Below are 13,061 nucleotides of genomic sequence, written 5' to 3'. Positions count from 1 at the left end.
CCGGCGGCGGACGCAGGCCCCGCGCCTCCCGCGCCTCCCCCGCCCCCCCGCGCCCCCGCCGCGCCGCCGCCGCCGCCCTCGCCCCGACCCCCGCGCTCCCCGCACCACTACAGCTCGGCCTGAGGAAAGAAAAGGAAATACGGCTCACCCTACAGTGCAGCGGCCCCGCAGCGACGGCAGCGCCCGAGCCTCAGCGCCACCACCGCCTTCTTCTCCGCCTCCGACTCCTCCCCCGCGGAACGCGCAGCGGCGGCAGCGGCGGCGGCGGCGGCGGCGGCGGCGGCGGCGGCGGCGGCGGAAGCAGAGGCGGCGGCGGCCGCGCGTCCCGCCCCCAGCGCCGCGGCGGAGGCGGAGGAGGCGGGCACGCAAGCCCCGCCCCCGGGCGGTGCCGGCCAATCGGCGCCCAGGGCCTCTGCAGGAAAAGTCCACGCGCCCAATGGGGACCCGGGGAGTGGGCTCACGTCACCGGTTGGGACGTGGCAGAGAAAGGGGAAGGGACTCGGCCCGAGCCGGCGCCGCAGACCGCCCCGGGCCAGGAGGGCGCCGCCGATTGGCCGGCGGGCGGGAGGCTGCGGCTGCGCTCCCCGGCCCGGCCGAGGCCCCTGCGGCACTGCGACGCGCGGGGTGGGGCGGGGCGGCGCGGGGCGGCGCGGGGCGGGGCGGGCTCGGCGCGCGGCCTTTTGTGGTTCGGGCCGCGAGACAGGGCGGGGCCTCCGCGATGGGGCGGGCGCGCCCGGGCTGCAGGGACCCCGACGCCGCCCCGGCCGCGCGCTCCCGCTCAGCGCTAAGCCGCGGAGGCCTGGGCGCCCGGGTGACCGGCTCGGGCTGGAGGCCAGCGCGCTGCCGCTCGGAGCCGGGCGGGGCGACAGCGAGCGCGGGCACGGCCGCCCCCCGCCCCCCCCCCCCCGCGCGCTCCGCGGGCCCCGCCCCCACTCCCACCCCCACCCCCACCCCCCCTGCGGGGACGCTCGGCCGCCGCGCATCCGCACCAGGTGGGGGGGCGGGGGCGGGGCACTCGGCCTCCCAACCCCTCCCGGCCCTCCCGGCCCTCCCCTCCCCTCCCCCCTCCTCCCCTCCCTCTGCCCCGCCCCCTCCCCGCGGGGACGCTCCGGCCGCCGCGCATCCCTCCAGGTTGGGGGGGGCGGAGACGGGGCACTCGGCCTCCCGCTCCCTCCCCATCCCCTCCCCATCCCCTCCCCTCCCTCCTCGGCCCCGCCTCTCCCCTCCCCCTCCCCGCGGGGACGCCCCCCGCCCAGGTGGGGACGGGGCACTCGGCCTCCTGCCAGCCCCCCTCCGCCCCCAGCCCGGTCCTGACCCCCCTCCCACTTTGCACCGGGAGGCTCGGGGGCTGTGCAGCCCAGAAGGACCAGCTCCCATCACCTGCCCGACGGTAAATACAACAGCTGTAGTCCCGGGGCCTTCTGCTTAACTTAAACACGGGTAACAGTTGACTGAATCATGCCGTGATGCTCAGTGGTTTCTTCGGCCCGCACACCTCCTTTTTTTTTTTTTATTTTGTTTTTCCCCCCCTCTCCTGAACGTGTCTGCTTCTCCGGTTACGGTCCTGCTCTCCTCCCACCTTAGTCCCCAACCCAGCCCCCTCCGCCCCACCACGTACCCGCCCGGGGCTCGGGTATATTGATCGCATCCCTCTCCCCAAGAACGAAGAGCCCCACTTCTTTTTTTTTTTTATAGAAAGACTATTTATTTATTTATTTTTTGATAATGAATTTATTTTTTATTGGTGTTCAATTTGCCAACATACAGAATAACACCCTGTGCTTACTTCTTGCGCTGCCCCTGGCAACTGCAAAATCTGCCGAGAACCGGGACTTTTGTGATTAAAACAAATTATCCAAGGTTTACTATGAGAACTTCAGTTACGACGATTTGCTATATAGATATTTTGTGAAATCAAATCTAATTCTCAGCCCACCCTTGTAGTACTGTTGTTTTTTTTGTTTTTTTTTTGTTTTTTTTAATCCAAGAAAGCATTTCCCACTTGGTATTTCTCTGCTTTACACATGTTGCTCTAGAAGCTGTGGCTCTTTTTCCATCCAAGTCTCTCCCTCTTGGAAACACAATTTATATTTTAATCACACTTCCCTAATCTCCCTTTGGGATGTTGCATATTGATCCATTTGGATATACTAATATGTTGGTTAGGGCAAGGTTTCTCAAATTTCAATCTTTTTCATACCATATCTGTGTATACGATTCACAGTATTATTTACTATTTTCTTTAAATAAATGTATTTTTTCTTCAATTTCTTTAAGAGGGGAAACTTTGTAAAAGGACTATGATGGAAAACCCCCATCATCCACCTAGGTTGAAAGTAACCATAAGAAAAGTGGACGAAACAATCTTTTAAATGACAGCTAGAAACTGTTGCCTACTAATGTCTCTGAGCCTAAACTCTAAACCTGTTAAAACAGGGAGGTTACCAAGCATAAGAAGCTTGGTATTGAAGATAAGCATGCAAATGGCATTTTTATTATGATGTAATCAAAAGATAGAAAAATAGAGCTAAAATAGGAATCACTTTCTCGCTATACGAGTCATTGTTTTTAATCTTGCATGCATGTTCCAATTGAAGTCATCCAAGGCATTAGGGTCTATGTTACTCTTTGGGAAACATTGCCATGGAGGCTTAAAGCATGTATTCTAGAATCAAACAGACCATATTCTTATAATAATTCCTGCGTTTATGTCTGTGTGCCTCTGGGCAACCTATCTACCTCTCTGGCCTTGATTTCCAATTTAAATATGGGGAAAGCAATAATGTCTACTCATGAGTCATCGAATACATTAAAAAACCTAATAAAGGTAAAAGCATATCATACCTACCATGTGGTAAGTACTAAATACATATTACCTTATGTATTATTTTATTATGTATAATGTAGAGATAATAATACATATTACTGGCTTATACATATAATTACTACTGATTCCAGACTCAGAAGCACCCCCTAAGGCAACGCGTTGAAGGAGTGGTGTAAAACAGTGGTTCTTAAAGAGTGATCCCCAGACCAACAGCATCAGCATTACCTGGGAACTTTCTCTCTTTTTTTTTTTTTTTTTAATTTTTATTTATTTATGAAAGTCACACAAAGAGAGAGAGAGAGAGGCAGAGACACAGGCAGAGGGAGAAGCAGGCTCCATGCACCGGGAGCCCGATGTGGGATTCGATCCCGGGTCTCCAGGATCGCGCCCTGGGCCAAAGGCAGGCGCCAAACTGCTGCGCCACCCAGGGATCCCTGGGAACTTTCTAAGAATGCACATTCTCAGGTCCATCCTCAGACCTGAATTGGAAACTCTAAATGTGGAGCCCAGCAATCTATAGCCTACTGAGCCTTCCAGGTGATTCAGATGCATGTAAAGTTTTATGACCACAGGTATCATAGACAGAGGACTGACTGGTCAAAGAGTGAGAGGGCCTGAGTTTTAATTATATAGCCTTAAAGTGACATCAGCAAAACAGAGGCATAAGGACCTCTGAAAGTTCTTTTCTCCACTAAAGCAGTAAGAAAACTGGCAAAATTGTCAGAATAAAGGTTTTCCAAATTCTGGATATTAACCAAAGGCTTGCAGCAATCCAGGAAGCATTTATTCAAGAAAACAGCTGGGTCTCTCAGTAAAGCAACAAGCTTTTGTGCTGTTTTGACTTCTTTTAACCTAGTCCCCCCAGTTACGGCTCGGCTATTGCATTGAAAAGCAGCAGCCCACGATCATGGTGAAAACCAGCAGCCGGGCAGCCACCTAATGAAGCCGAGTGAGATTGGACTGCCTTCAAAATCTAATTCTAAGAGAATAATTTCACCGAACTGGTGGTTCCCTGGAAGATCTCACTTGCAAGGCTGTCTTCATTTGACTTGATTCAGAGCCAAACCAGTGCAAAAAGCCTTTTCCCCAGATACATTTGTCAAAAACCGTGAATGAGAGGGAATCGATTAACTTTTCAGTCACCTTAGGCAGTGGAAACAGTTGGGACAAACAACAGATTAACCAAAAAGAGTGAAAAGTTGGAAAATATCTGTAGGAATTTTGAAAAACTCCAACATATAGGAATCTAGAAACCCACACACATTAGAAACCTACACACACGCGCAGGGCTGTGCTAAATTGTGCATAAGATCAGGAAAAACCCAGGGAGGCCTGAAGCATTCACCATATGCTGACCTTGAGGCTCTGTAGAAGCCAAAAATGAAGATTAAGGGAGAGCTGGCAATGCCTGGCCTAGTGTTGAAGCCATGCCCATGCCACAACACACAGAGACCTTCAGTAAACTCTGGGGGACACACTGGTTCCAGACATGTAAGGAAATCTGTCTAATCACAGGCTGAGCACTAAGCTAACCAAGCAGAATCTTTTCATGGCCACACACAACAAAGAATACAGATTTTATGCAGCTAGTTCAGAAAAGTCACCAAACAAGCCAAAAGCAACTGTAACAAACAGCAAAAACGAAACACCCCCAGGAGGAAGAAGAATCTGATTTTCAGAGTCTCCACATTATGCTTTTTAAAATGTCTGGTGTTCAACAAAACCAAAAGTTGGTTCTTCAAAAAGATCAACAAAATTGACAAACCTTTAGCTAGACTGAACAAGAAAAAGAGAGAATACTCAAATTACTAAAACCAGGGGATGTTATTACTAAACTTACAGAAATTTTTTTAAAAATTGTAAGGGAAAACTAAGAACATGTGTGTGCTATCAGATTAGAAAACCTCTGCAAAAATGGATGAATTTCTAGAAAGACACAAACCACAAAAACTGACTCAAGAAGAAATAGAAAATGTAATCTTAGCCTTGTCATTTATGAGCGGAATGACCTTAGTTTACATTGGTCATTCCATTGTCTTGAGCCTAACTTTCTTCAACTAAAAAACCAGATATAATTAAAACTATGCCATCCATTTAAATGAGGTGATAGAGAGGTTATACGAGGTATATATTAGGTTGTTTAAGATACTCTAGCCACTGAAACAACTAAAATCCTTGGGACTCAGTGGTACCTATGTAAGACTATGTAATAAATTAATTTATTATTAAACACCCATTCAGTAGGACAGGCGGGAAGCTCTGCTTCACATTTAGGGACCTGAGCTCAATCATCTTCAATATGTGGCTTTCATTTAAAGTTTGAGTACCACCATCTAGCCGATAGAATAAAGGAAGGGTGGAAGAAAAGAATGTGAAGGATTTCTGAGTTTTTTTATTAGCCTAGCATGGACACAGTTATTAGTGATCATGATGTACCAGCAGGTCACCTTGAACCTGGAAGCTCGGTCTTAAGCTCTGTTAGACTACTCCACTTAGGTTTTGTCTTTCCTAGTAGGATGTAGCCCTTATGCATTGGATGTGGTTCTGACTCTTAGAGTGTTACCTTTTGGGGTCTCAACCGGAGACCTGGGATATTTACTAAGATCTCTGTCTTTTGGCAGGACTTACATTCCTGTCTTTGACTCCCAGACTGCATGACGACTGAAACCTCTCCCTAGTTCTTTATAATCTTCAGTCACTGTTTTCTGCTTGGTTTCTTGGAATCTTGCTCTTTGCCTGCATCATTTAAGAGTCAGCCAATAACTTTAAGGGAATTTATATGAAGATTTTGAGGTTCCTTATTTGCAGTTCCTTCCTTTTGGGGACTTTCCATTCTAGTTTCACCATTTTGGCGACTTTGTACTCTGACCTCTTGTTTCCACCGTGGACTAAGAGAACCAAATTCTGCTTGGACTCTGGTCCTTGATACCACAATTTGATGTATATGCTCAGGGGAAAAGCCAGAGTAACGTGAAGTTCACCTTGGGGTTTAAATTCTCTCAAGAATCACAGGCTGTCAAGTTCTACTTGCTTTGCTAACTCTTCAATGCCTTCAAACATTTGTTTTACGTGTTTCCCCAGTTTTTATAATTGCTTTAAGTGGGAAAGTTAGTCTGATGAAAGTTAACTTGTTGTGTGGTTGCAACCAGAAGTCCACCAAATGGTTGTTTTAAAGTTTGAACAGGGAAATGCATTTCTAATGTAGACTCAATAGTTATCAATATAACTCCTTCCAATCTTAACAAAAGTTCTGATATTTTTCTTCCAAGCAGTTTTATGATATAGGAGCCATTATCCAAAGTTCTGTGCCAGATTTAATTCTCAAGTCTGGTTTAATCTCTACATCTTAGCCTCCATGCTTCTCTTTCAATTTAACAGTAATGACTGTCAGGTTTAGATGGGAAAGCTATATTCTTAAACTGGATTTCCCCCCCTAAATATTAGTCTGAATTGTCCCGTGTCGATCAAAACCTTTCTTAGTCTTTTATTTTTATTTATTTTTTATTATTTTATTTTATTTTTCTTAGTCTTTTATCTACAGTTCAGGGTCTGGTGGAAGTTCATTTTTCCAATCATTTGCAGCCCCCAAATTTCTCTATTTTGCCCCCAAATTTCTCTATTTTATTCCTATTTGCACACAACCATTTCTTGTCTGAGCTCATCTCTTTAATCTCATACTTTGCTAAACAATCGGTAGTAACAAGATACACCTCTAACATTCTGTTTTCAAAACATTTTTCCTGGAGCACTTTGTCCACATCCCACGTTACCACAGTGATAGCTGTTTGTTTAATCAAATGCTTTGAGATTGCATAGCACGGATCTCCATCTTTCCAGCGTCTGAAATCAGTTGCTTCACCACTCGCTGACCAACCGGTAAGCCAGTACTATGAATTTACAGTATTTTGTTACAAAAGGTCATCCTAATTAAGCAACCCTAGGTGATGTAACAGATAAACACTAAACTGTCATGAAACACTCCCTGGAAGTGTATTTCCTGAAGACATAAGGTCCACCTAGTGGTGAAAGAGGTGATGGGGAAAGATTTCTTTTAAAGATTTTAATTAATTTATTATTTCTTTTAAAGATTTTAATTAAATTATTTATTTATTTATTTATTTATTTATTTATTTATTTATTTATTTATGAGAGACACACACAGAGGCAGAGACATAGGCAGAGAGAGAAGCAGATTCCCTATGGGGAGCCCCATGTGGGACTCCATCCTGGGACCCCAGGGTCACGACCTGAGCCAAAGGCAGATACTCAATCACTGAGCCACCCAGTGTCCCGAGGTACTTAAGTGGGATTCAATGACCCATGCTGGCCGAGGAGGAGCTGTCTACAATCGTGGGTTCCAAGTTTATGCTGAGAATCCTCAGAAATAGTCAAAGAGCTTTGACCAGCCGCATCCTCATTGAAGGAAAAGAACATGAAATAGGTACTTGAAAAAAGAAATTATAAATGCTCCACCAATTACAGCTGGTGACATTATTCATTCTATGATTTCCACCTATGGTTCTCATACTATTGAAACTTTACAAGCAGCATCACCTAGGAACTGAATTCAAATTTTCACATTGTATCCTAGTCTTACTGAGTCAGAAACATGGGGAGTGGGGTCCAGCACTGTGGTTAATGAACCCACCGGGGGATTCTAAATCAGGCTAGGATTTGAGAACCACTAGGTGTCTGCACATCAACATAGGACTGAGAAGCAGGTGTGGTGATTGATAAGATGTTGGTTCTCTCCTTTCCCAGAGAAACTAAATGGCGTTATATGGTAGCTGTTTTTGTGTAAAAGTTTAATCCTAAAACGAGCGTGGGGCCATACTATGATGGACGATAATGACTGGCTTCTTCAGCCTTCAGCCTTTATTACAACCTTCTAACATATCCCTCTATGTTGGAGAAATTAGAACCTTTAGAACTTCGCTTAGATCCTGTAGCTGCTACAGTTACGGGTGTGATTTGGAGTCTGCCAATTCCACATCCATGGGAGATTTGCAAGGCGAAAATGAGGGTCTTAAGTCAATGCCACTCTTCTACCATTTTGGTTATTTCTGCTGCAAACTCAGGTTGGAGGAATTGGAAGGATCACTGTGAGCTGTGAAAAGATACTGGTGCCTGGTCTAGAATTCTGTGGATCGTGGTGGAAGTGATGGGGTTCTGGAGCTGGGGTTACAGTGATAGTTTCCTTGGATCACCCAGCAGCTGTTGGTGCTGTGTTTCTGCTGATGGCAAGAACAGATGCTCTCTCGGTGGCCCACTTTTTCGGTGTGGTTTGGGAGATCATTCTTGGATGCCCAGATTAAATCTTATTTCATCAGTTCAACCAGCCATTTTATATAATGCAATAAATCTTTTTTTTCTGCTTAAACTTGCAAAAGTGTATTAAGTTTTCTGAAACTGATTATGAATAATAACAACAATGGATGACCTGCTTTTTTTTTTTTCTCTCTGGAAGCTTTTAGCACATTTTCTGTATAATTTTTGTTCTAAAATTTTGTAACAATTTGTTCTAAATGTGGGTTTATTTTGATTCATCTGTTTAGGCATTAAGTAAAATTTTTTTCTGTATAAATATAGAACTCAATCTTTGAGCCCAGAGAAATTTTTCTATATTATTAGATTGCTAATTTCTTCCCCTCTCTTTTCTTTGCGTTTTAGATAGCTTGCAATTCTTTTCTCTAACCTTTTCATCCTCTCTAGTTTTCTTCAGTTTTCCTAGAGTTTTTAGACTTTAATTCTTTACATTGAACTATTTTTTTCAGCCATCATATTTTTAATTTCTAAGTTTTCTCTCTCCTTTAGGCCATACTGCCCTTATTTTTTTGGATATAATCTTTTCTTGAATCTTCCCAAAGTTTCTCTCCCTCCCCAGTTTTACTGAAGTATGACTGACAAATGAAATTATACATATTTAAGGTATACAATGTGATGTTTCGCTATATATACACATTGTAAAATGATGATCACAGTCAAGCTTTTTAACATTTTCATCACATCATACAGTTACCTTTTCTTTCTTTTTTTTTTTTTTGAGATATACCCTCTCAGCAGATTTAAAGTATGCAATAAATTATTGTCAACTATAGTCACCATGCTTAGGTCTCTGGAACTTATTTATATTAAAATTAAAAATTTGCACCTTATGACAAATTTACCCTGATTCTTTCACCCTGATAACCACCATCCTGCTCTTGGTTACTATGAATTGATTTTTGAGTTTCCATATATAAGTGAGATCACACAGTATTTGTCTTTCTGTATCTAGCTAATTTCACTTAGAATAATGTCCTCTAGGATCATCCATGTTGTATAAAAGGCAGGGTTTCTACGGTGCTTTTTAAGATTCTTTATTTATTTATTAGAGAGAGAGAGAGAGAGAGAGAGAGAGAGGCAGAGACACAGGCAGTGGGAGAAGCAGGCTCCATGCAGGGAGCCCGCTGCGGGACTCGATCCTAGGACTCCAGGATCACACCCTGAGCCGAAGGCAGATGCTTTAACCGCTGAGCGACACAGGAGTCCCAGGATTTCTATATTTTTAAAGCAAAATAATATTCCATTTTTCAGAGGTACTCATTCACTATGTTCTCACTTTCCCCAATGGGAGAAATTGTAGATTTAAAAGGTCTCTTTTGGCCCTGAGCTGTGCTGCCTTGGGGAGGGATGTCATCGGTAAAGTTTCTTCTTAACCTCTTAAACGCACACATTCTTGGATTTTTTGCTCCATTGTCTCCCCTGGACTCCTAGACTCCTACCAAGGTACTCTGATCTATGGGTGGTTGTCAAAAATCAGTGTTCTGTGGAGGAAAGATAAAACTCCTAATACTGCCATCTTACTGAGCCCAAAGATTCTAATTAGAGGTTTATGTTGTTTTTAAAGTTCCCTTCCATTCTTTGAAGTATCTCTATTTCCTTCAGTGTTATCTACAGTATTTTTAAATCAATATTCTTTTCGTAACACAAGCTTTCTTCATGTGCACGATAACCCTTGATTTGTGCTCTGGCTTGAAAGTAATAAGTAAATTATAAGTTCAATGAATGTGAATGGGTGTTGTCGAGGGGAAGAGCTCACCTTGAGGAGCACTAGCTGTTTTGCTGAGAGAATTGTCAATACTAAAATGCTAAAATTTTGCACCCTGTTTCTTCAGGGTAATAGGGGGAGAGAGGAAAAATAAAACAAGATGAAATCAAAGAGGGAGGTGAACCATAAGAGACTCTTAATCATAGGAAACAAAGTGAGGGTGACTGGAGGGGTAGGGATGGGGGGATGGGGTAACTGGGTGATAGTAAGGTGGGCACGTGATGTCATGAGCACTGGGTGTTATGTGCAACTGATGAATCACTGACCTCTACCTCTGAAACCAATAATACATTATATGTTAATTAATTGAATTTCCATAAAATTTAAAAAACACATAGTTAACCTTTTTGTCTTGGAGAGAAATACTTGACTATTTTATTTATCTTCATTCTGTAGCTTTCATATAGACCCTACACTGTGCAATACAGTAGCCATTAGCCACATGTGGCTACTGAGCACCTGCTTTGTGGCACTTCTGAATTAAGGTGCGCAGCAGTGTAAAGTACACAGCAGATTATAAAGATATAGTTCAATACAAAGGAAAATATCTCAAAAATTGTTAAACTTTTATATCGGTTACACGTTGAAATCCTATTTTCCATACCAGTGCCTAGTTTTCTGAAATATCAAATATCTCTGAGATTAAGTTTGCTCCTTTCCCACCTCAACTTTAATAATTCTTTCCAAGTATCCTTGAGTATTTAGCTTTTTTTCCTGCCTGGCTCCAATCAGTTAATTCTTGCATTTGATCTCTGTTTTCTAAAAATTTTGAGATCTCACATGTGCTATATCTTTCCTCCAATTATTTTTATAATTTATGACTTACACTTTTAAATTTCTTGATTATTACTTTCATGTAGATTCAGGAGGAAGAGGAGATAACATACTGGCTCAAACATACTCTTTGATGCAATAGACCATTCCAGCCTAGAGGACATCCTGTGGATCATACACCTGGGTATGCCTTTAGCATTGCCTGGCACAGAGCACGAAATATAGTGGAGTTTACATTCCTAACAATTCTCATACTTGTAAAGGGAAGTATATACAGTTCAACAGAAATCGATAGATCCTATTTTCTTATGACGGGGACTGTATCAGTTAAGATTGTAATTCACCAAAACTAGTTAACTAAGGGGAAAAAAAGAAAATTATGGAAAAAATATTGGGTAACTGTAGAGACATGTAGAGAAGACTGGAGAAGCAAGCTTGGGAAACCGGTGAGAACAGAGGCTGGGCATGCAGAATCACAGCCTGAGGCATGTGACATAACCAGGCTGGGGAGGAACTGCTATGACCCCACTGAGCACGGATGATACAGCCTACAGCAGCACAGGATGGTGCTTGTGGCGATTCTGCAGTCAGAACTGGCTGCTGTTGCTGACAAACAAATTCTTCCCTGACTGCTTCTTTATAGCTACTAGCTCCTGAGTCAAAGTCCCTAGAGAGGGCACCTGGTTAACTGGAGCCCCAGTCATGTGCCAGTGGAGAGTAGGAAAGCAAATACCTGACATTTCTGTGTCTACATTGGGAAGCTCTGCCTCCCCTTAAGATATATATAGTAGGGAATTCCTCAAATAGGAAGGAGGTTAAGATTGGGGCAGCCAAAAGAAAAGAGAGAGGCTTCAAAAGAAATGACACTTCAGAGCCCACAGCCAAAGTTTGGAACCAACATTCGGAACCAACATTCAGTATAACTTTTGGAAATGTGAATGTTTAGATACCTTTAGAAAATACATTCTTCTAAGTCTAATAGTTGCAAAATGAACAAACAGGCTTTGAGATCTACAACACTGTCACACAATTAGTGAAAAGATACAAAAAATCTGAAGGTTTAGAAGGGAGAGCTGATACCAACTGGTTCAGCTTCCTACTTAATGCGGAAGTCCTTCCCCAAGATCCATTTCAACATTTATAGTATTGGGGGAGCTCATTGAAATAGGGTTTCATTTCAATTCTAAATTGTCAGAAGTGGAATATTAGAAATTTTCTCCTTTTTTTTTTGTTTTTTAAGAAATTTTCTCCTTAAATTAGATGAAAATTTTCTTCTTATAACATTTGCCCATGAGACTTAGAACTGATGACTCTAGTTACTCAGAATAGAGCAGAGTAGTTAAGAGTAGTTAAAAGTTTTAACTACTGGGGTAAGACCAATATTTGACCTCGGTTTTGTTTCCTAGTAGCTGAAAGACCTCTTTACTTCTTGTCTTCTACATCTAAAAAATGAGATTGTAACAGCACTTAAGCTAAAGAGTTATTGTAAAGTATAAGGAGATAATTTAGTGCCTAAATCAGTAATCAGCACATAGTGAGCATTCAATAAATTTAAGTGATGATGATCATGAGATTGATTGATTGATGACAAAAGCCATTTTGAAATCGGAAACCAGCTGCCATGGAAATTTAGAATGATATTGGAGAAAGAACAGTGACTTGTTGTGAGATTTCAGTTGTAATCCTGATTCCTCTACTGATTAATTCCATAACCTAAAAAACGTTATCATATTATTCTTTTTTGCAAAATGAAATATTTGGACTATTATCTTAATAAGATCCTTTTCATCTCTAAATTTCTGAAATTCTATATACACTTATGTCATCTATTTTTATTGCTGAGCATTACCAGTTTCATCAACTGTACCTCATATATCTTGATCAACAGATTCACCATAACCTCTATCTTTTCCTCAGCAATGCATGTCCGTATTCAGGCTTCTATTTTATTAGCAAGTTTGTTTCTTCTACGAAATTCTTATCCATATTTAAAAAATTGAAAACAGAGCATATGGCTATACATACAAAATATAACAATATAAAGCTATGAACCATATGGCTTGCATTAACTCTTTATGAAAAGAAAGTAATCTTACAGAAGCAAAATTTGACAATTGGCGTTGTAATGTTTTATTTTTATTTTAGTTTTCAAAAATATTTTATTTATTCATTTTAGAGATGGAGAGAGGAGGAGTTCGAGTGGGGAGGAGTGGAGGGGGAGAGAGAGGGAGAAAGAATCCGAAACAGATTCCACACTGAGTGCAGAGCTCAACACAGGTCTCCATTCCGCAACCATGAGATCATGACCCAAACCAAAACCGAGAGTTGGAGGTTTAATAGTTTGAGCCACCCAGGCATCCCCATTAGGTT

The 13,061-nt window shown here is 42.8% G+C and overlaps 1 protein-coding gene and 1 long non-coding RNA gene across 16 annotated transcripts in view; one reads left to right on the top strand and one right to left on the bottom strand.

Moving 5' to 3' along the window:
- Positions 1-13,061, bottom strand: part of PJA2 (praja ring finger ubiquitin ligase 2) — a 285,426-nt gene that overhangs the window by 67,413 nt on the left and 204,952 nt on the right. Inside the window, exon 1 of one of the 2 annotated variants that reach the window (XM_077861782.1) lies at positions 149-304. The exons of the other annotated variant lie outside the window; for it this stretch is intronic. The gene's annotated coding sequence lies outside the window, so the exon portion shown is untranslated. Of the gene's footprint in view, positions 1-148; positions 305-13,061 lie in introns of those variants that run through there. 2 annotated transcript variants of the gene reach the window in all.
- Positions 1,249-13,061, top strand: part of LOC144292022 (uncharacterized) — a 48,009-nt gene continuing 36,196 nt past the window's right edge. For 13 of the 14 annotated variants that reach the window (XR_013359597.1, XR_013359570.1, XR_013359586.1 and 10 more), the window contains exons 1-2: positions 1,249-1,390; positions 10,778-10,875. This is a non-coding gene — a long non-coding RNA (uncharacterized LOC144292022). Of the gene's footprint in view, positions 1,391-6,573; positions 6,704-10,777; positions 10,876-13,061 lie in introns of all 14 variants that reach the window. The other variant, XR_013359592.1, reaches the window with a different exon arrangement.

The sequence above is a fragment of the Canis aureus genome, chromosome 2 (genome assembly GCF_053574225.1).
Source record: "Canis aureus isolate CA01 chromosome 2, VMU_Caureus_v.1.0, whole genome shotgun sequence".
Lineage (NCBI taxonomy): Eukaryota > Metazoa > Chordata > Mammalia > Carnivora > Canidae > Canis > Canis aureus.
This window is presented reverse-complemented; position numbering and strand designations above follow the sequence as displayed.